The 17,085-nt window shown below is 31.8% G+C and overlaps 1 pseudogene across 1 annotated transcript in view; it reads left to right on the plus strand.

Annotated features, from left to right (window-relative positions):
* The first annotated feature begins 1,201 nt into the window (after positions 1 to 1,201).
* The window catches only part of LOC144373522 (endothelin-converting enzyme 1-like), a 64,226-nt pseudogene continuing 48,342 nt past the window's right edge, over positions 1,202 to 17,085 (plus strand). The window contains exon 1 of the transcript XR_013433173.1: positions 1,202 to 1,392. The product of XR_013433173.1 is annotated as an endothelin-converting enzyme 1-like (transcript). The remainder of the gene's footprint in view (positions 1,393 to 17,085) is intronic.

A 17,085-nucleotide genomic window follows, 5' to 3' on the forward strand; every position in this document is an offset into this window, starting at 1 on the left:
GAAGTCTGGAAATTGGATATTCTACATAAAATGTTTTGAATTAAAGTGTGTCCCATCTATTCTTATGGGACAGAGTAATTGGGCATTCCTAAACAAAACTTAGTCCCCCTATTGAAAGAATTCCTCCACACAAGACACTTCGCTGAGGAGAGTTCCACTTTATTACAAAAGGCTGTGGGCTTATATAGATCTAAGGAGAGATGGCAGGGCTTAGGTAAATGACGGCTCACTTGTTTATTGGTAAGTTCCTCCAGATGTCAGTTCCGGAGCCCACGAAATTAGTTCTTATTGGGGCTAAGGTTTCCTGCCAGAGAGATTTGAAATTGACGCCAGCGTGAGAGTTCACACTGGTGGGAACTTTTCGCACCAGTGAAAAAAGGGGAAAATAGGAAGAGAAGGTCCTTAGGCGCCATGTTGGCTTTTTTTTTTTTCCTGGGGTGTGGCTGCCATTATACTTTTTCCCAACACCTATCAGTTGTCAGGAACAATGAATTTTTATTTTCTGTTGTGTAAAATCCACCAGTCAACCAAACCAAAAACATAAAAGTTATTTTTGTGTGTCATTTAAACTGGTAATTTTATTTTTGCACTATTTCAATGTTTATCACATTCTTTCCATTATCTTCCTCACCATTGCTACTGCCTTAAATTTCCTGCTCCATCTCTCATTTTGTTTATGAATATGTTAGAATGGTAAGTCTCCTTAGCTCTTTTTCTGTTCCTTTGCCTAATGACTGACTATTCTCTACATTGCAATCAGTTATTTCTTTATAAAGCTAGTTACTCACTTGGTCAAAATCATTCATCAGCCACCCACTGCCTCGAGAATGAAGTGTAACTTCCTTAGTTTCCTTTATGAGTCACTATGCCCCTGCCCTTATTTTGTTATTTTAATACTAGAAATTCTATTTTAGTTTATGAAACAATGTAGCTCTATGGTCCCATTAGTATGACTTTGCTAATTATATTGCTTACAATGCTTGTTCCTCTTGCCCACTTAGTGAGGCCCTAAGCAACTTAGCTCTGTTTCTAAATAAAATATAAAATAATAAAATATAAAATCCAGTGGGGCTTAACCCAGTGGCTTAACCACTGGATTCAATTCCTGGTACCAAAAAAAGGAGGGGTGGGGACCTTTGATCAATATACTATCATGTCATACTTACTATTCTTTTTATACTTTTTAGGACAGTGGTGATTGTCCCCTTACCATGCCTGGACCACAGTGGAAAAAGTTTCGATCAAATTTTTGTGAATTTATTGGAGTCCTGATTCGACAGTGTCAATATAGCATTATTTATGATGAGTATATGATGGATACAGTAATATCCCTTTTGACTGGTTTGTCAGACTCCCAAGTCAGAGCTTTTAGGCATACAAGTACCCTTGCTGGTAAGTTACCAACATGTTCTTTCTTTTCCATTTGGTTTGTTAAGTATATTTTATTTCAGTTAAGCCTTCTTTAGAGCAAATATTAATTTAATACCAGTGTTCTGGAAAATAACATTCTGCCAAATTCATCTCAGTGATTTGTGTTATCTGTTAGGGTAAAGTTTAAGCCTATTTGCTTATCTGGCATCTGATAACCTTAAAAATAAAAATTTGTCAGTAAATTTCTTTCTGAATGTGTTTTCCTACATCTTTATATTTTACAACCAAAATATTTTAAGAGGTAACTATGCCATATTCTTTGGTAAACCCAATTAATGATAGTGGAAATTCCAAATTGGCATTGTTTTTTCCTCTACTTAATTACATTGCTTTATGGCTTATTGTTTTATTGCAAATATTTTAAACAATTCTATCTAGTATAAAACAGATATTCTTTCTGTAACTAATGCTTTGCTAACTTAAACATATCTAGACCTAATGTCTCTAATATCAGTTCATTCAGGTACTAATATCAGTTCATTCAGATAATATGAAAAACTGATAAGTTTTTACCTTTGCTTTCTTCATTTAGAATTATTATTAACTTGTCAGCCAAGTATATTCATTTTTTTGTTTTCCCAAAAGATAATTTTATTAATTGAGTAATTGTCTGTTTTGCCTCTACTACTTTAACTGTGCTTACCTAAAATGACTGTTCCTTTTCATTCATGTATGGAATGTGCATGTGAGAGCACATGTGTATATATAAACATATTTCAATATTCCCAACTTACATCTTTTTGTAGCAGTAACTTTGTGTATCTTCCATCTTAATTTTTACCATGACAAACCAGATTTAGGTTAACTACATACATTTCATCTTGCATTTAAATTTTAGTATTTCATTTATTTAAAACATTGTTTCTCAAACCTCAGCATGCATAAGAATCATCTAAAGACATGTAGAAACAGATTATTGGGCCTCACCCTCAGGATTTAACAAGTTTCTAAATGATGTTGATCCTGGTGGTTTGGGAACAATATGCTACAAATGCCTGATTAAATATTGTGTTGTTTTCTGGCTTGACCTATTACCCAATTCCAGTATGATAATATTATCTGGAGTTATTTGAGATAATCCATTCATTTTTTCCAATTTTCTTTTTATTTATTTATTTTTTGTTCTATACAGCTATGATTAGTGTTCTACAGTTTTATGCCAAACAAATATGAAACGATTTATTTTCTTTTACCATTGTCTTTTTTCTCATTGTTAAGAGGAGAGGGAGATGTTTTACTTAGTTTTATCTTTATATAAAAGGTAAAATAGAAATATCATTTATTGTTAAATATTTCTGTACTGAACATAAAGCAAACACAGTTTATTCTGTTTTGAGAATATCCTCCTCTTCATTATTAGGAAGAGAAATGTTTTTTACGTAGTTATATATTTTTTAAAATATAATTAAAATGTTTATTCAGTAAGTTGTGTGATACTACACATTGCTCTCTAATTTCATGGCCTTTAATATCTTCTGCATATGTCTGCTTTTTCTTTTTTTTTTTTGTTTTCTATTTTCTTTTTATCTTACTTCTCTCTGTGTACAGTAATGCCCAATTACCTGGTTGTCAGATGCATAAAGACTTCAGTGATTTGAAATATACACAACTTAAACATAAGGTAGAAATTGCTTCTAAAAAGCCAAAGTTGCTGTCATAAAAAATTAATGCACTTGCCTTCAAAAAGAAGTTATTATCTATTTTCTTAAAGTCAGGAGAGAAGGAGAAGCAACAAATTGAAGATTAACCTTAGATACTGTTCTGCTGGTAGTGTTTTGAAATGACAATTCACAAAAAAGGCAGAAAGGTTAGTTTATAGATCTTATGTTTCAGAGCAATCTGGGGCTCTTCTTTAGCAGTAGACTACCTCTCTTGAATCCAGAAAACTTTGTGCCACACAACTATTTAAGAACAGAAGTTGGGCACCTTGGTGCATGCCTCTAATCCCAGTGACTTGGCCGGCCTGAAGCAGGAGGATGGAAATTTCAAGGACAGCCCAGACACTTAAATAAGACCCTGTCTCAAAATAAAAAGGATGAGTATGTAGCTCAGTGATAAAGAACCCTTGGGTTCTAGTCCCTAGTACTGAGGGGTAAAAAAGGGAAAAGAGAAAGAGTATTGTATTATAGAAATATGCAGGATATTTTCACTTTTAAAATATTGACTTGGGACTAGGGATATATATTTCAGTGGTAGAGGGCATGGTTAGGCACAATTCCCTGTCTTCAGTTCCGGAACCAAAAATAGCATGTTGTCTTAATTCTTTGAACAACACACTTTAATTCATTTGCATTTGTCCTTCGATGCCATGTAAATGATGTATTTCTGTATTTTAACTACATTTATTATGATGATTCATTTTAGTTCTTCTTTCTGTTGACTCATTTTCACTATCCCTTTGGTTGCTTATATCTGCTAATTTTGTATATTTTCATTATGGCTTTTATTCTGTTTAAGTTGAGTAGCTTCCTTCGAGTTCTTTGTTGTCTCTTTTCCCATTATTTACTTGTGTTCATGATAGCTCTTAATATTGCTTTATGAATGCCTTTTTGTTTTCACCCAAACTCTTAAAAATTTCATCATGTAGATTATTTGCATTTGAAATTGTTTTTCAAAATCAAATATTGAAAAGTGGAAGTTATCAACATTCTTTATACTGATTTTTTTAAAACTTAGAACCTATTTTTCAGTCATTCTCTAAATTTGTTTCAAAATAGTACTTTAATTCCCATATGTCTATATTAATCATCATATCTTCTGAAGCTCAGTTGAATAAAATGTGTGAGACATATCAATCACCTTTCTTTCAACAAAGCACAGAGGGCTTGCTGAGAACTTAATTCTAGGTTGGACAATAATTATCCATATTGTCAAGGATTTTTTTTTCTCATCTTTGTCCTCTTTTTTTATGGTATGTATTGAGGCATAGATTAAAAGATAATCATTTTTATTCACTTTGCAGGACAAGTCTTAGGGACTAGATAAAATGGGCAGGAACATTTAATCCTCTGCTTCAAAGACTATGTGCATGGACAGTTACAAAGCAGTTATGGCCAGATATGATTATCGGCTTTGGAATAAAATGCTCCTTGACATTGCTTATATCTTAGCTGAGAAGAGAGAGAATCAGGTTAGTTATTTTGTAGGGTACAGATGTGATGAGTTCCATAGCTTCATAAGTTACTAGAGTGATCTTATCAGTAGTACTTTTAATCTGTTTTCCAAATATCCCACTTTCTTATTATGAATTAACTAATGTGTCCCTATTATCAGTGTTTATGCATTGAGTTAAACTGTATACTACATTTTTGTTAAAAGTTTTCAACATTCTGTAGTTCTTCAGGTCTGTTATCCCAGTTTATAAGTATTCTAACTTTTCATTGGAGGTAAACTCTTTTTGGAGTACTTTTATTATTAAATTGAAACAGGCTGATAACAGTTACATTTTATTTCCTACTTTCCTTATTTTTCTTTTCTATTAATTGAAAATTTAAAGTATAGTGTTTTATTTGCTTGACCCGTTAAATAAAGAAGGCTCACATTGCAGTACAGTTTTTATTAACTCTTAATCCTCAGAACTAAGTACCCTTATAATAGCTCTCAGTTGGACATATTAGAACAGTTTGTGGATTTAACTTACCTAAGAAACATTTTCTTACACTAATTCTGGTGGATTTATAGTCTGAGACTGGGAATATTTTCCCCCAATTTGATGAAGTTTTTATACTTTAGGAGAAAGTTTTTTTTTTTTAAACATGGTCATGAATAAATAGGACTTTCTTTGATTTAGCACTTTGTTTGGAATTATGAAAATAATGGTTTCTTCCAAGAATCTTCTTCAGAATTATAGTTATCTCATTTTTAAGCAACTGCTTTTAAACTGTATGTCAATACTTCAGAACTTGTTCACTTCAAATTTTTGTTAGATGGCAGTTTTCAGAATGAGCAACATTGGTTTAACTTTATTTTTCATTATTTTCTCACCTATGTAATTTTCTAATGATGTTGCAGATAGTATTAATCTAATACTGGCTGGCTACCTCTCACTTTTAAGGTGAAGATGCTTATTTGAACAAAGGAGAATAAAGAATTAAGTATCTGTATTAATAATGAAGTAATTGATTCTGTTTTAATTTTTTCCAAATTGAGTTTGGGAAAAATTTTAAAATGTGGTCAAGATCATTATATAAGGGCAGTCTTGATAAATGGTTTCAAGATAAATTTCAAGATAAAACTCTTGAAGGATTAAATATTTCTTTATACTTTATTGTTTGACACTATTATGTTAACTTGTGGTTGATTTTATATTTGCATATGGTTTATTATTTATTAACATTTCTTAGCATCTCTAAACTTTTTCTGTGAAGAAAGACATTATGTATGTGAAATTGCTTTATTTATTAATAGTAGGGTGAAAATCATTTTGCTTTAGAATATTGACATTTCTTTTCTTTGGCTTTTAGTTGCTGAAACCATATATTAGTGATTGATAGAATGGGTTTTGGAGCCAAACTTTCTGGATTCCCATTTCTCTGTGCCTTTTACTAGTTGGATAATCTTAACCTACCTGGTCTCATTTTCTTCAAATGCAAAGTGGGAAAGATAATGACAGTTACTTCTTTCTAAAAGAGATTAAGAGAGTTTGGAATGGTGTCTGGAATTTAGTAAGTTGCAGCTCTTACTCTATAATGACAAGAGGGCTAATAGTATTTGTCTGTGTTCATACAGAATGTTTGAATACCTACTTATAGTAATAATAGACATGGCTAATGGGGAAATCAGGGAAAAAAGACAAGTTAGTGAATTTAGAAAAATTGCTGTTAAGGAATATTAATATGATGCATTTTCATTTTACTTACCTATTGATTCTCAGAACCCATATTCTATTTATTAAATTCACTAAGTATTTTATAATTCTTAAACAGACAGATTATTTCTGTTTTTTATGGTTAGGATTTGAAAAGTTTAGTACAATCTGTCATCATCAAAAAAAGAGACCATAGAGTATAAATAATTTCTCTTTTAATTTTTGTCTTTATATTTAAATTTTCCTACTCATTTTTAAGTGTTTCTTAAAAAGTACAAGTTTTCATTGCCTTGTACTTTTATCCCTTCTGTTATTTTACTTTATCATTCATCTTTCTCACCCATACTACAGGTATAAAACTTTAATTCAAGTTTCTAATATTTGTTAATCATTACCTTGTAGTATTTTGGGGTTAATATACAGTTGGCCAAAACCACAAATACCTCCACATCATATAATTATATCTGTAAAAGAAAAGTATGACTTTAAAATTTTAATATCTTTTTTGAGTCTAGAGTAATTTAAAATTTTTTCTTTTTGTTGGTTTTTACATTCCTTTTGTTTTTTTTTAACAGTTCTGAAAATCGGCTTTATTTTAGAAACCAGTTTCTTAAAATAAACCTTGTTTTTAAAAATCACTTTACAAACATTTTGTATCTTGTATTTATTAACTTAGTGACTTAAGTTAAATAGAATCAAGGAAATAAAATAAGTGTTAAATTTATTTAACAAGAATTTTAATGTGCTTTTACTTTTTTAAAATCATAACCTTATTTGCTACAATTGTACTGTCCCTCAATTTATATAAATTTTCTGTTTTTCCTGTTGTTTGGATCCTTTATCTTTTAGATCCCCTATTATATTTTTCCCCTTAATTTAGTCTCCTTTTCTGGTATAGGATATTACCTGATACATTTATGAATAAAAGGATATCAGGGAAGTAAATATTTGAGATTTTGCATGTTTACAAAATATGGATTTGGCCTCTTATTTAATAGTTGACTGCAATTTAGATTTAAATATTACAAATTATTTTCTTCAGAATTTGTCTCTATCTTCCAGTATTGCTCCTGAGAAGTTCTTCGCTATTAAGATTTCAAGGGCTGGGATTGTGGCTAAGTGAGAGAATGCTTGCCTAGCATGTGTGAGGCACTAGGTTCGGTTCTCAGCACCACATATAAATAAATAAGATAAAGGTTCATCAACAACTTTACAAATAAATAATTAATTAAAATATTTCAAGCCTCTCTCCTTCCCTCCCTCCCTCCATTCCTCCCTTCCTTCCTTCCTCCCTTCCTTCCTTCCTCCCTTCCTTCCCTCCCTCCCTCCCTCCCTCCCTATTGAACTCGGTGGGGGGGGGGCACTTAACCACTAAGCCACATCCTTAACCCTTTTAATTTTTTTATTTTGAGACAGCATCTCACTAAGTTGCTGAGGCTGGACTCAAACTTGGAATCCTCCTGTCTCAGTCTTCCAGTCACTGGGATAACAGTCTTGAGCTGCTCTGCCAAGTAATGACCCTGTTTCTTGTCTTTAGAAACTTTTACATTTTGCTACTTGTTCCTAGTATTCTGAAATTTTACGGTGCTATACTCTGGTGTATGTTTTTTCCAGATTGGTGGGTATCATTGTGGGGTTGTCTAGTGGTAAACTAATGTTTTCATTATAGGTCTTCAGATGTTGGCTTTGGTAATTTTTTTTTCTCCTGTAAAAGATCAGCTTCTTTGCAGAAGCATGTATAATGGCTGTCTTGACATTTTGGAGTTGGGTAGGGTGAGGAAGTGCTTGACATTCTGCACATCACATATAATTGTTAATGTGAATCACATATGTGTGTGTGTGTGTATGTATGCATATGTATATATACGATGATTCCAAATCTCTGGTTTATTTTCCTCAAGAAATAAATGTCTGGACTTCCAAAATAAGTATGTGGTAGAAAAATTGCCAGGCTGCCTAGGTTTGGTGAGGACATGGGAATTTAATTGCATATTTTACAGACTATATCACTTTCCATCTTCTGTGGAACAGATGCAGTCTGTTTCTGCATTTTACAGAGCAAAATGGCTTTTTGTTTCACAGATAATAGCTGTCATGATTTTTCTACCTCTTTCTTTGATTTGAATGTTCCCTCCTCGTCTCCTTGCTATTCATATATTTGTGATTTGAGACTGCAGGTATTTTCTGGATTCTTTGAAGATGAAAAATCTTTTCTCCTTCCTATTTTGCTTCAAATTTAAAGGGATAAAGGGATTAGTTAAATCTTTTTTTTAAATAGTTTTTTAGTTGTAGATGGATAGGATACTTTTATTTGCTTGCTTATTTCTTTGGTTTTTTTGTTTGTTTTTATGTGGGTGCATCTCAGTGCCTCATGGATGCTAGGCAAGTGCTCTACCCTGAGCCACAACCCCAGTCCCAATTAGTTAAATCTTTATCATTTGAAAATGATGAAGTTTATCATAGCCCCCTTTTAACCTAAGCTTTTTATAGTAAGGCTTATGCAAAATTAAGTATTATCAACCCTCTCTTAATAATCTAATGTGTCCCATTATCAAACACTTTTAGACACTAGATATAGTAACATGTGCCTATAGTCCCCTCCCCACTTTGGAAGATCACTTGAACCTATGAGTTTTAGACCAGCCAGGGCAGTGTAGTGGTTTTTTTCTGTTTTCCTACTCATCTACTGTTTTTCTTCTGTTTGGTCCTGAAATACTTTTACACAGTATTTTTTTTAATTTTTTATTTGTTTTAATTAGTTATACATGATAGTAGAATGCATTTATGCACTTTGATATCTATAGATGGGATATAATTTTTTCATTTTTCTGAGTGTTCATGTTATAGAATCATATTGATCATGCAGTCACATACATACATAAAGTAATAATGACTGTTTCATTCCATTATCTTTCCTATCCCTAAATCCCCTTTCCTCCCCTTTTTTCGATTCCCTCTACCTAGTCTAAGGTAACATTCTTCTTTTATTGTGAATTAGCATCTTTATATTAGAGAAAACATTTGGCCTGTGGTTTTTTCGGATTGGCTTATTTCACTTAGCATGATATTCTCCAACTCCATCTATTTACTAGCAAATGTCATAATTTCATTCTTCTTTAAAGCTGAGTAATATCCCATTGGGTATATGTACCCCTTTTTTAATCCATTCATCTATTGAAGGACACCTAGGTTGGTTCCATAGTTTAGCTATTGAGAATTGAGCTTCTTTATACATAGAGTGGCTGCATTACTATAATATGTTGATTTTAAGTCCTTTGGGTATAAACCGAGGAGTGGGATAGCTGGGTCAAATGGTGGCTCCTTTCCAAGTTTTCTGAGGAATCTCCATACCACTTTCCATAGTGGTTGCACCAATTTGCAGTTCCATCCCAGTATTTTTATTATTCTTCACACAATATCTATCTCTTTTTTCCTTTCATTATTTATTATAATCACATCCTTCTTTATACCCTCAATTTCTTGCCTCTGTCTCCCTTTGTCATACTCCCTAGAAAACCCTGTATCACCATATGCACCACACTTGCATCAGAGTACCTGAAAGTGACTGGGGAGGAAACCTAACTATAATGGCTGGATTTTCTGTTAATCTGTCAATGGAACCTTTTTAATGCTGCCTAGTAAACCCTATGATATTTCATTCTAGAGTTATTTGCACTTCCTTACAAGGTTATGCCTTACCTCAAAACTATAAAACCTCCTGTCTTGTCTTCACACTTAGTTGATTATCTTGTTCTTTAATGGAAACAATCAGAAGAGGATTATTCAAGGATTAAACCTACCTGTCTGGCTACAATAGTTGTAATATCTATACGTTCTGTCTTTTCTCTTACTACAATGCCCTCTAAGGCCAGTCCTTATATTTGTACAATGAATCTAATCCCCGTTCACTTTAGAACATTGTTTTTCAGATTGTTCTCTCTCTCTTTTCTGACTTCAATTTGTCCCCTGGGATTAGATAAGTCTTATCATTATGCTAACATGCTGTAATGGCTCCCATCTTTTAGCAGATGATACTTTGGAGATAGGAGCCTGATCACTTTACCTTGTTAGTCACTATGTAGTATATATCTATTTTTTCTTCTTGTTTCTTTTCTCTTTAATAAATGGGGATTGAACCTAGAGGCACTACTGAGTTCTTTTTCAATCCCCAGTTCTTATTTTTTTTATTTTTAGACAGGGTCTCACCAAGTTGCGGAGGATCTTGCTAAGTTGCTGTAACTGGCTTCAAACTTGAATTCCTCCTGCCTCAGGCTTCTGAGTCCTTTAAATTACAGATATTCACTACCATTCCTAGCTAATCCGTGTCTAGATAGAGACAGCAAGAGATTTAAGGTGATAAAGCTGTAGAAATAATGCAAGTATACTGGTTATTTCAAACATCTATTGCATAATGAGAGAAAGGATAGATAATAACCAGGATTTTAAAACAGTTGGAAATGTTCATTCCAAATAAAATAGCCAGTTTTTCAATTTACGTTTTTTACTGTCTTTTCTCCTCCCACCAGCTACAAGAAAACCAGGACGAAATCGAAAATATGATGAACTCTATTTTTAAGGGCATATTTGTTCATAGATACCGGTAAGGGATTTTTAAAGTCATTTAGAAAGTCTTTACCTTAGATAATTATTGCTTATTTGTAACAGACTAACTGTGAAGCCATAATACTCTACTAATTATTACTTTTGTTTTCTGGAAAACAACTGTGGCTGTAAATGCTATGTAAATGACATGTGGAGAATATGCACTTATTACTGCCACATTCTTCCAAACTCAGACTGTCTACTGTTGGAGGCAGCCTATGGACTTGGCATTTGTACTAATAGAATATTTATGTGATTATTAAATTAATGTAGCCTTAATAAGATATGTTTTTCACATTTGAAAAAAATTAAATGCTTTACTTCTTGATCTGTGTTACTTACTGTCTTGTTTAATGATCAAATTAATGACTAATCTTTTTTAAACATGTCTGTTAAGAAGAAAAAGGACAAGAATAAGAAAGGAATTGTTGGTGAAATATTTTTTGTCATACTACCTTACGAATGAGTTTATTTTGTCTTTCTGTGAAGTCATAAAACTTTGAAAATACTACATTATATAAGCATATTTGACATAAATTAATAGATTGTATGTGTACCTATATTTCTGTTACTTAGATGCAGTATATGTATAGGTAGATACACTCCAATAGAAGCACTGTTTTCAGATGGATTTGAAACTGTAGTTGATAAATTCATATAAAGCAGTAGTTTAACATAAGAAATTTTGTGTGTAGGTGTGTGTTTATATATAACTTTGAGATTTTAGCAGAATTTAAACATTTTAACTCAAAAGTATATAAATATCTTTTGAAACAGGACCAAGGCCTTAGTTTTAGTATGGATTCTCTGGTTAGATCTTTATATCCTCTTTTTTGCATAAACCTTGCATATAATCCAATACTGACCCATTTATTTGAAACAACAAAAAAAGAGCTTACATGTATGTGGCATGCAGTCATGTAGTCTTTTGTTCTTTGTGAATGTATAATTGAGGTAAAACTGCACATTTAATTGTATAATTGAATGAGTTTTGACATATTATGTACCTGAAAAGCCACAAGATAAATAATAAGTCCATCAACCTTAGAAGATTTTTCTTGGCACTTTGTAGTTCCTCCCTATCTACTTTCTCAGCACTTTACCCTTGCATCATCCTGTTCTGCTATTTGATCATGGTTCTCTTTTAGACTTTTGCAGAAATAGAATTATGCAATATATATTTCTCATTAGTCTGGCTTTTTGTCTATAAAAATTAGTCTTTCACCATTAAATGTATTGTTTACTGTAAGGTTTTCATAGATGCCATCTATTAGACTGACGAAGTTTGTTTGTTTCTGTTCTTCAGAAAGTTTTAATTCAGAATGTACATTGGATTTTATGAGTTGCTTTTCTGCATCTGGAGATCATTGTGTAATATTCTTTTTGAACATTGTTAATGTGATGAACTGAGTTGTTTGACTTTCATATGTTTACATTTATTCATGGGTCAAAACCCACAGTCATGTTGTAGTTTTTTCTTTTTATTTTTTAATATTATTGAATGTGATTTGCTAGAATTTGCCCAAGAAGTTTTGCATCTTCAAAATATATTAATCTCTCTTTATTTTAATGGATGTATCTGACTACTTTAGGTATAAAGATAACAACACTGAACTTGTAGATTGGTTTGCATTCTGAGCTATTTGTCCTTACCCCCATGCTACCTTCTTTGAGTAGCATTTGAGTAAGATTTTTTTTTAAATGAAGTAACTTTTTTTTCTATAGCTTTATTTTATTCATTTATTTTTTATGTGATGTTAAGGATAGAACCCAGGGCCTCACATGTGCTAGGCAAATACTCTACCACTGAACCACAGCCACAGCCCTTGAGTAATATTTTTAAATTAGGTAATATAGTATTTCTACTTTGTTCTTCCTTTTCAAAGTTGTTTTGAGTATTATAGGTCCTTTGCAGAATACAAATTTGGGGATAAACTTGTCCTATTTTACACAATAGCTTCTGAAGTTTTCATATGAATTGTAATGAATCAATTCTTTTCTAATCGTTTTCATATTTTATCTTGTAACTGCGATTTTATTATTTTGTGTTAGATTGTTCCCTGCTATTACACAAAAATACAGTTTTTAAAATTTGTACAAAGTAATTTTATCCTAGCAGTTTTGGTCAGGGTGTGGTGAGTTTTGTTTTATTCTGTTTTTTTTTTTTTTTAGGTTGTTTAGAACTTTTCTACATGTGAGATACGGTCATTTTTGAATAAAGAGAGTTTTACTTTTTGCTCCTGTTATCTCTTCATTCTTTTCTTTAAAAGTATCTTTACTTCTAATTGATGCATCGTAATTATACAAACTTATGGAGTATAATCTGACACTTAATACATGTGCACAAATGTAGATAATGTCAGGGTAATTAGCTTCTCTGTCACTTAAGGCATTTATTATTTCTTTGTGGTAGGAATATTTGAAATTTTCTCTACTACCTATTTTGAAATATTTTCAGTTAATTGTTGTGAACTATAGTTAGGCTGTTGTGTTGTAAAACATTAGGAGTTATTTTTCCTGTCCAGCTGTACCCTTCTACCTGTTAATAATTCACTCTCTGTCTTCTTTTCCCCATGTCATACTCAGGCTCTGGTAACCACCATTTTCTTCTCCAGTTCTTTGAGATCCAAATTTTGTTCTATATATGTCGAAGAACATATTCTTTCTGAGCCTGACTTGCTTCACTTAACATAATGTCTTCTACTTCATCTCTCGTCTCACAATGGACAAGCTTTCATCCTTTTGATGACTGAATAATATTTCATTGTATCTACATATCACATTTTCATTATCTATTCTTTTGTCAGTAGGTGCCTAGGTTGATCCTTTATTGGCCATTTTTTTACTGTCTTTGTGAAAAAGTCTGTGTCTTTCAGTCTTTTGAAAACTGAATTGTTTTTGTCTTGAGTTTTTGATTAACTGGTATATTCTAAATATTAGTCCCTTGTCAGATACATGGCTTGCAGATATTTTCTCTATTCTGTCAGTTATGTCTTCATTATTTTGATGGGTTTCAGTATCATAAAGAAGTTTTAGTTTATGATAATCCAATTTATCACATATTTTGTTTCCTGTGTTTGTGAATTGATAGCAAAAAATATCTTTTCCCAGACCAATGTACTGAAACATTTCTCTATATTTTCATCTAGTAGTTGTATAGATACGGGTCTTACATTTAATTTTTTTATCATTTTTTTGTAGTTTTTTTTTATATATGGTGAAAGATGGGGATCTAGTTTTCATCTTGTGGATATTCAGTATATATCCAGTTTTTCTGGAACAGTTCAAGGAAGAAACTTTCCATTCCTCAATGTACACTATGGGTACCTTATCCCAAACTGTCCACTGTTATTTGTGGATTTATCTCTAGGAACTCAATTCTTTTGTACTCTATGTTAACACCATGTTGTTTTGGTTACTATATCTTTGTAGTATCTTTTGAAGTCAGGTATTATAATACCTTCAGCTTTTTTTGCTCAGGACTGCTTTGGCTATTTGGCACCTTTTGTGATTGCATAAAACTTTTAGTTATGTTCTGAGAAAACATATTTGCTTTGTTAGGAATAATATTGAATTTGTAGATTGATTTGAGTACTGTGGATATTTTAATAATAAAGATTTTTTTACTCCATGAACAGGAAGTGTCTTTCTATTTACTTTTGTCCTCTTCAATTTATTTCATCAGCATTTTGTTATGTTTGTTGTAGAGATTAGTCATTTGTTTAAACTTATTCCTAGGTATTTTATTTTTACTTCTTTTCACTTAAGTTTGTAGGTATTGCAAATGGGACTATTTTATTGATTAGTTTTTTAGCAATTTTGTTTTTGGCATATTTAAATAAAAAAGCTACTGATTTTTGCTAATTGTTATATCCTACAACCTTAATGAAATGTATTCTTTTTAACAGTTCAGAAGAATCTTCAGTTTTTTCTATATATCAAATCATGTCCTCTATAAACAAAAATAATTTACTTTCTTCTTTCCTATTTGGGTGCCCTTTATTTCTTTCTCTTGCTTTATTCCTCTGCCTAAGATTTCCAATATTGTGTTGAATGAGAACAGTGACAATAGACATCATTATCTTTTCCTTCATCTTAGAGGTAATGATGTCAGCTTTTACCTATTCAGAGTATTGGTTACAATTTTGTCACATGTGGGCTTCATTATCTCAAAGTACATTTCTTCTTTATCTAATTTTTTGAGAGTTTTTATCACAAAGGGACATTGAATTTTATTGAATACCGTTTTTCTATCCACTGACATAATTAGATGATTTTGTCCTTTCTTCTATTAATGTATTACTGTGCTAAGTTTATTATTTTGAACCTCCTTGTATCCCTGGGATAAATTTAATTTGATCATGGCACAGGATCTTTTTAATGTACTTTTGTGTTTGATTTGCTAACATAGTTTTGAGAATTATTGCATATTTGTTCATCAGGGATATTGATCTGTAATGATCTGGGTTTTGGGGGGAGAGCAGGGGGGCAGGGATCAGAGAGAGAACTCGCAGCAGTTGATCACAGAGCCACATCCCCAGCCCTATTTCGTATTTTATTTAGACACAGGGTCTCACTGAGTTGCTTAATGCCTCAGCCTCCTGGGCCACTCGGATTACAGATATACACCACCGCGCCTGGCTATAGTCTGTTTTTGCTATTGTTTGTTTTTGCCTGGTTTATTTATCAGGGTAATGCTATCTTAACAGAGTAAGTTTTCAGGGGTTTCCTCCTTTTCATTTCTTTAAAGTATTTAGAGGAGAACCGGCATTATTCCTTCTTTAAATATTTGGCAGAATTCAGGCATGAAGCCATCTCATCCTAGGTATTTCTTCTTTGGTAAATTTTTATATTACTGGTTATTGATCACTTCTGATTTTTGTCATTGTGATTCAACTTTGTTAGGTCATATGTATCCAGAAATTTATACTTTTCTTCTAGGTTTTTCAATTTATTCCTGTATAGTTATACATCATAATCCTTAATGATTCTTTGCATTTGTATTTCCTGATGTTATTTACTTGGGTCTTCTGTTTCTTTTTTGTTGTTCCTATTGTTGTTTAGTTAGTCTATATAGTAAAGATTAGTCAGTTTTGTTTATCTTTTAAAAAATCCCTTTTTTATTAATCTTTTGTATTTTTTAAGGCTCTATTTTATTTATTTTTGCTCAATCTTTGTTATTTTTTTTCTTCTACTAACTTGGGGTTTGGTTAATTCTTTTCTAGTTCTTTAATTTACATCCTTAATTTGTTTTTGTGAAATCTTATTTTTCTAATGTAAGTACTTGCTACTATAAAAATTACCTATTTGTTCTGCTTTTACCATATTGTCATAAGTTTTAGAACATTATTTTTATATGTTTGCAAGAAATTTTTAAATTTCCCTATTGGTTAATGAAGAGAATATTTTCTAATATGCATGTATTTCTATAGTCAATGTCTAAAATTCTTACTGTTTTTCTAGTTATATTTCATTGTTTTCAGAGGAAGATACATGCTTTGGCTTCATTTTTTTCAAATTTGCTGAGACTTATTTTGTGACCTAACATGCCTGTCCTGTGCTCATCATTCAGTATTGCATTATTCAGTCTCCATGTATTTATATATTTTCTGTAGTTTTCTTGGCCAATGAATTTATTTTGTTATGATCTGATATGATGCAAAGAATTATTTTAGTTTTTGAAAAATGTTTTCAAAGACTTGTTTTGTGTCCTAAAATAGGGTTTACCTTGGAGAACATTTCATGAGCATCTGAAAAGATAGCATATTCAGCTGTTGTTGGATGAAATATTCTGTAGATGTCCCTAAGTCCATTTGATCTATAGTAGGTTTTATTTGTGTAGTGTCTTTATGATGTATCTATTGGAGAATTATATTGAAGTTACCATGATTGTTGTATTGGAATTTATCTGAGTCTTACTGTCAAATATTGTTTATTTTGTCTCATTCAGTGCATAGGTATTTGGGGGATAATATTTTCAATCTTTATTTTTTCTTGTTGGACTTTTTTCTCTACCAGTGATCTTTTTAGCCACTTTTTTTTTTGGATTAAAATTTGTTTCTTTCTGATGTGAGAGTTACCACCCCTGCTTCTTTCAGGCTCCATCTGCATTAAATATAATTTTCCATCTTTTCATTTTCAGTCTGTGAATGACTAATATACTCTTCTAATGAGATTTATTCCTTTCCGAGATCTCCTTATTAAAACTTCTATCATCTTCTGTGTGTAGAATTTTCTATTTTTCT

This window comes from Ictidomys tridecemlineatus, unplaced genomic scaffold (assembly GCF_052094955.1).
Source record: "Ictidomys tridecemlineatus isolate mIctTri1 unplaced genomic scaffold, mIctTri1.hap1 Scaffold_42, whole genome shotgun sequence".
NCBI lineage: Eukaryota > Metazoa > Chordata > Mammalia > Rodentia > Sciuridae > Ictidomys > Ictidomys tridecemlineatus.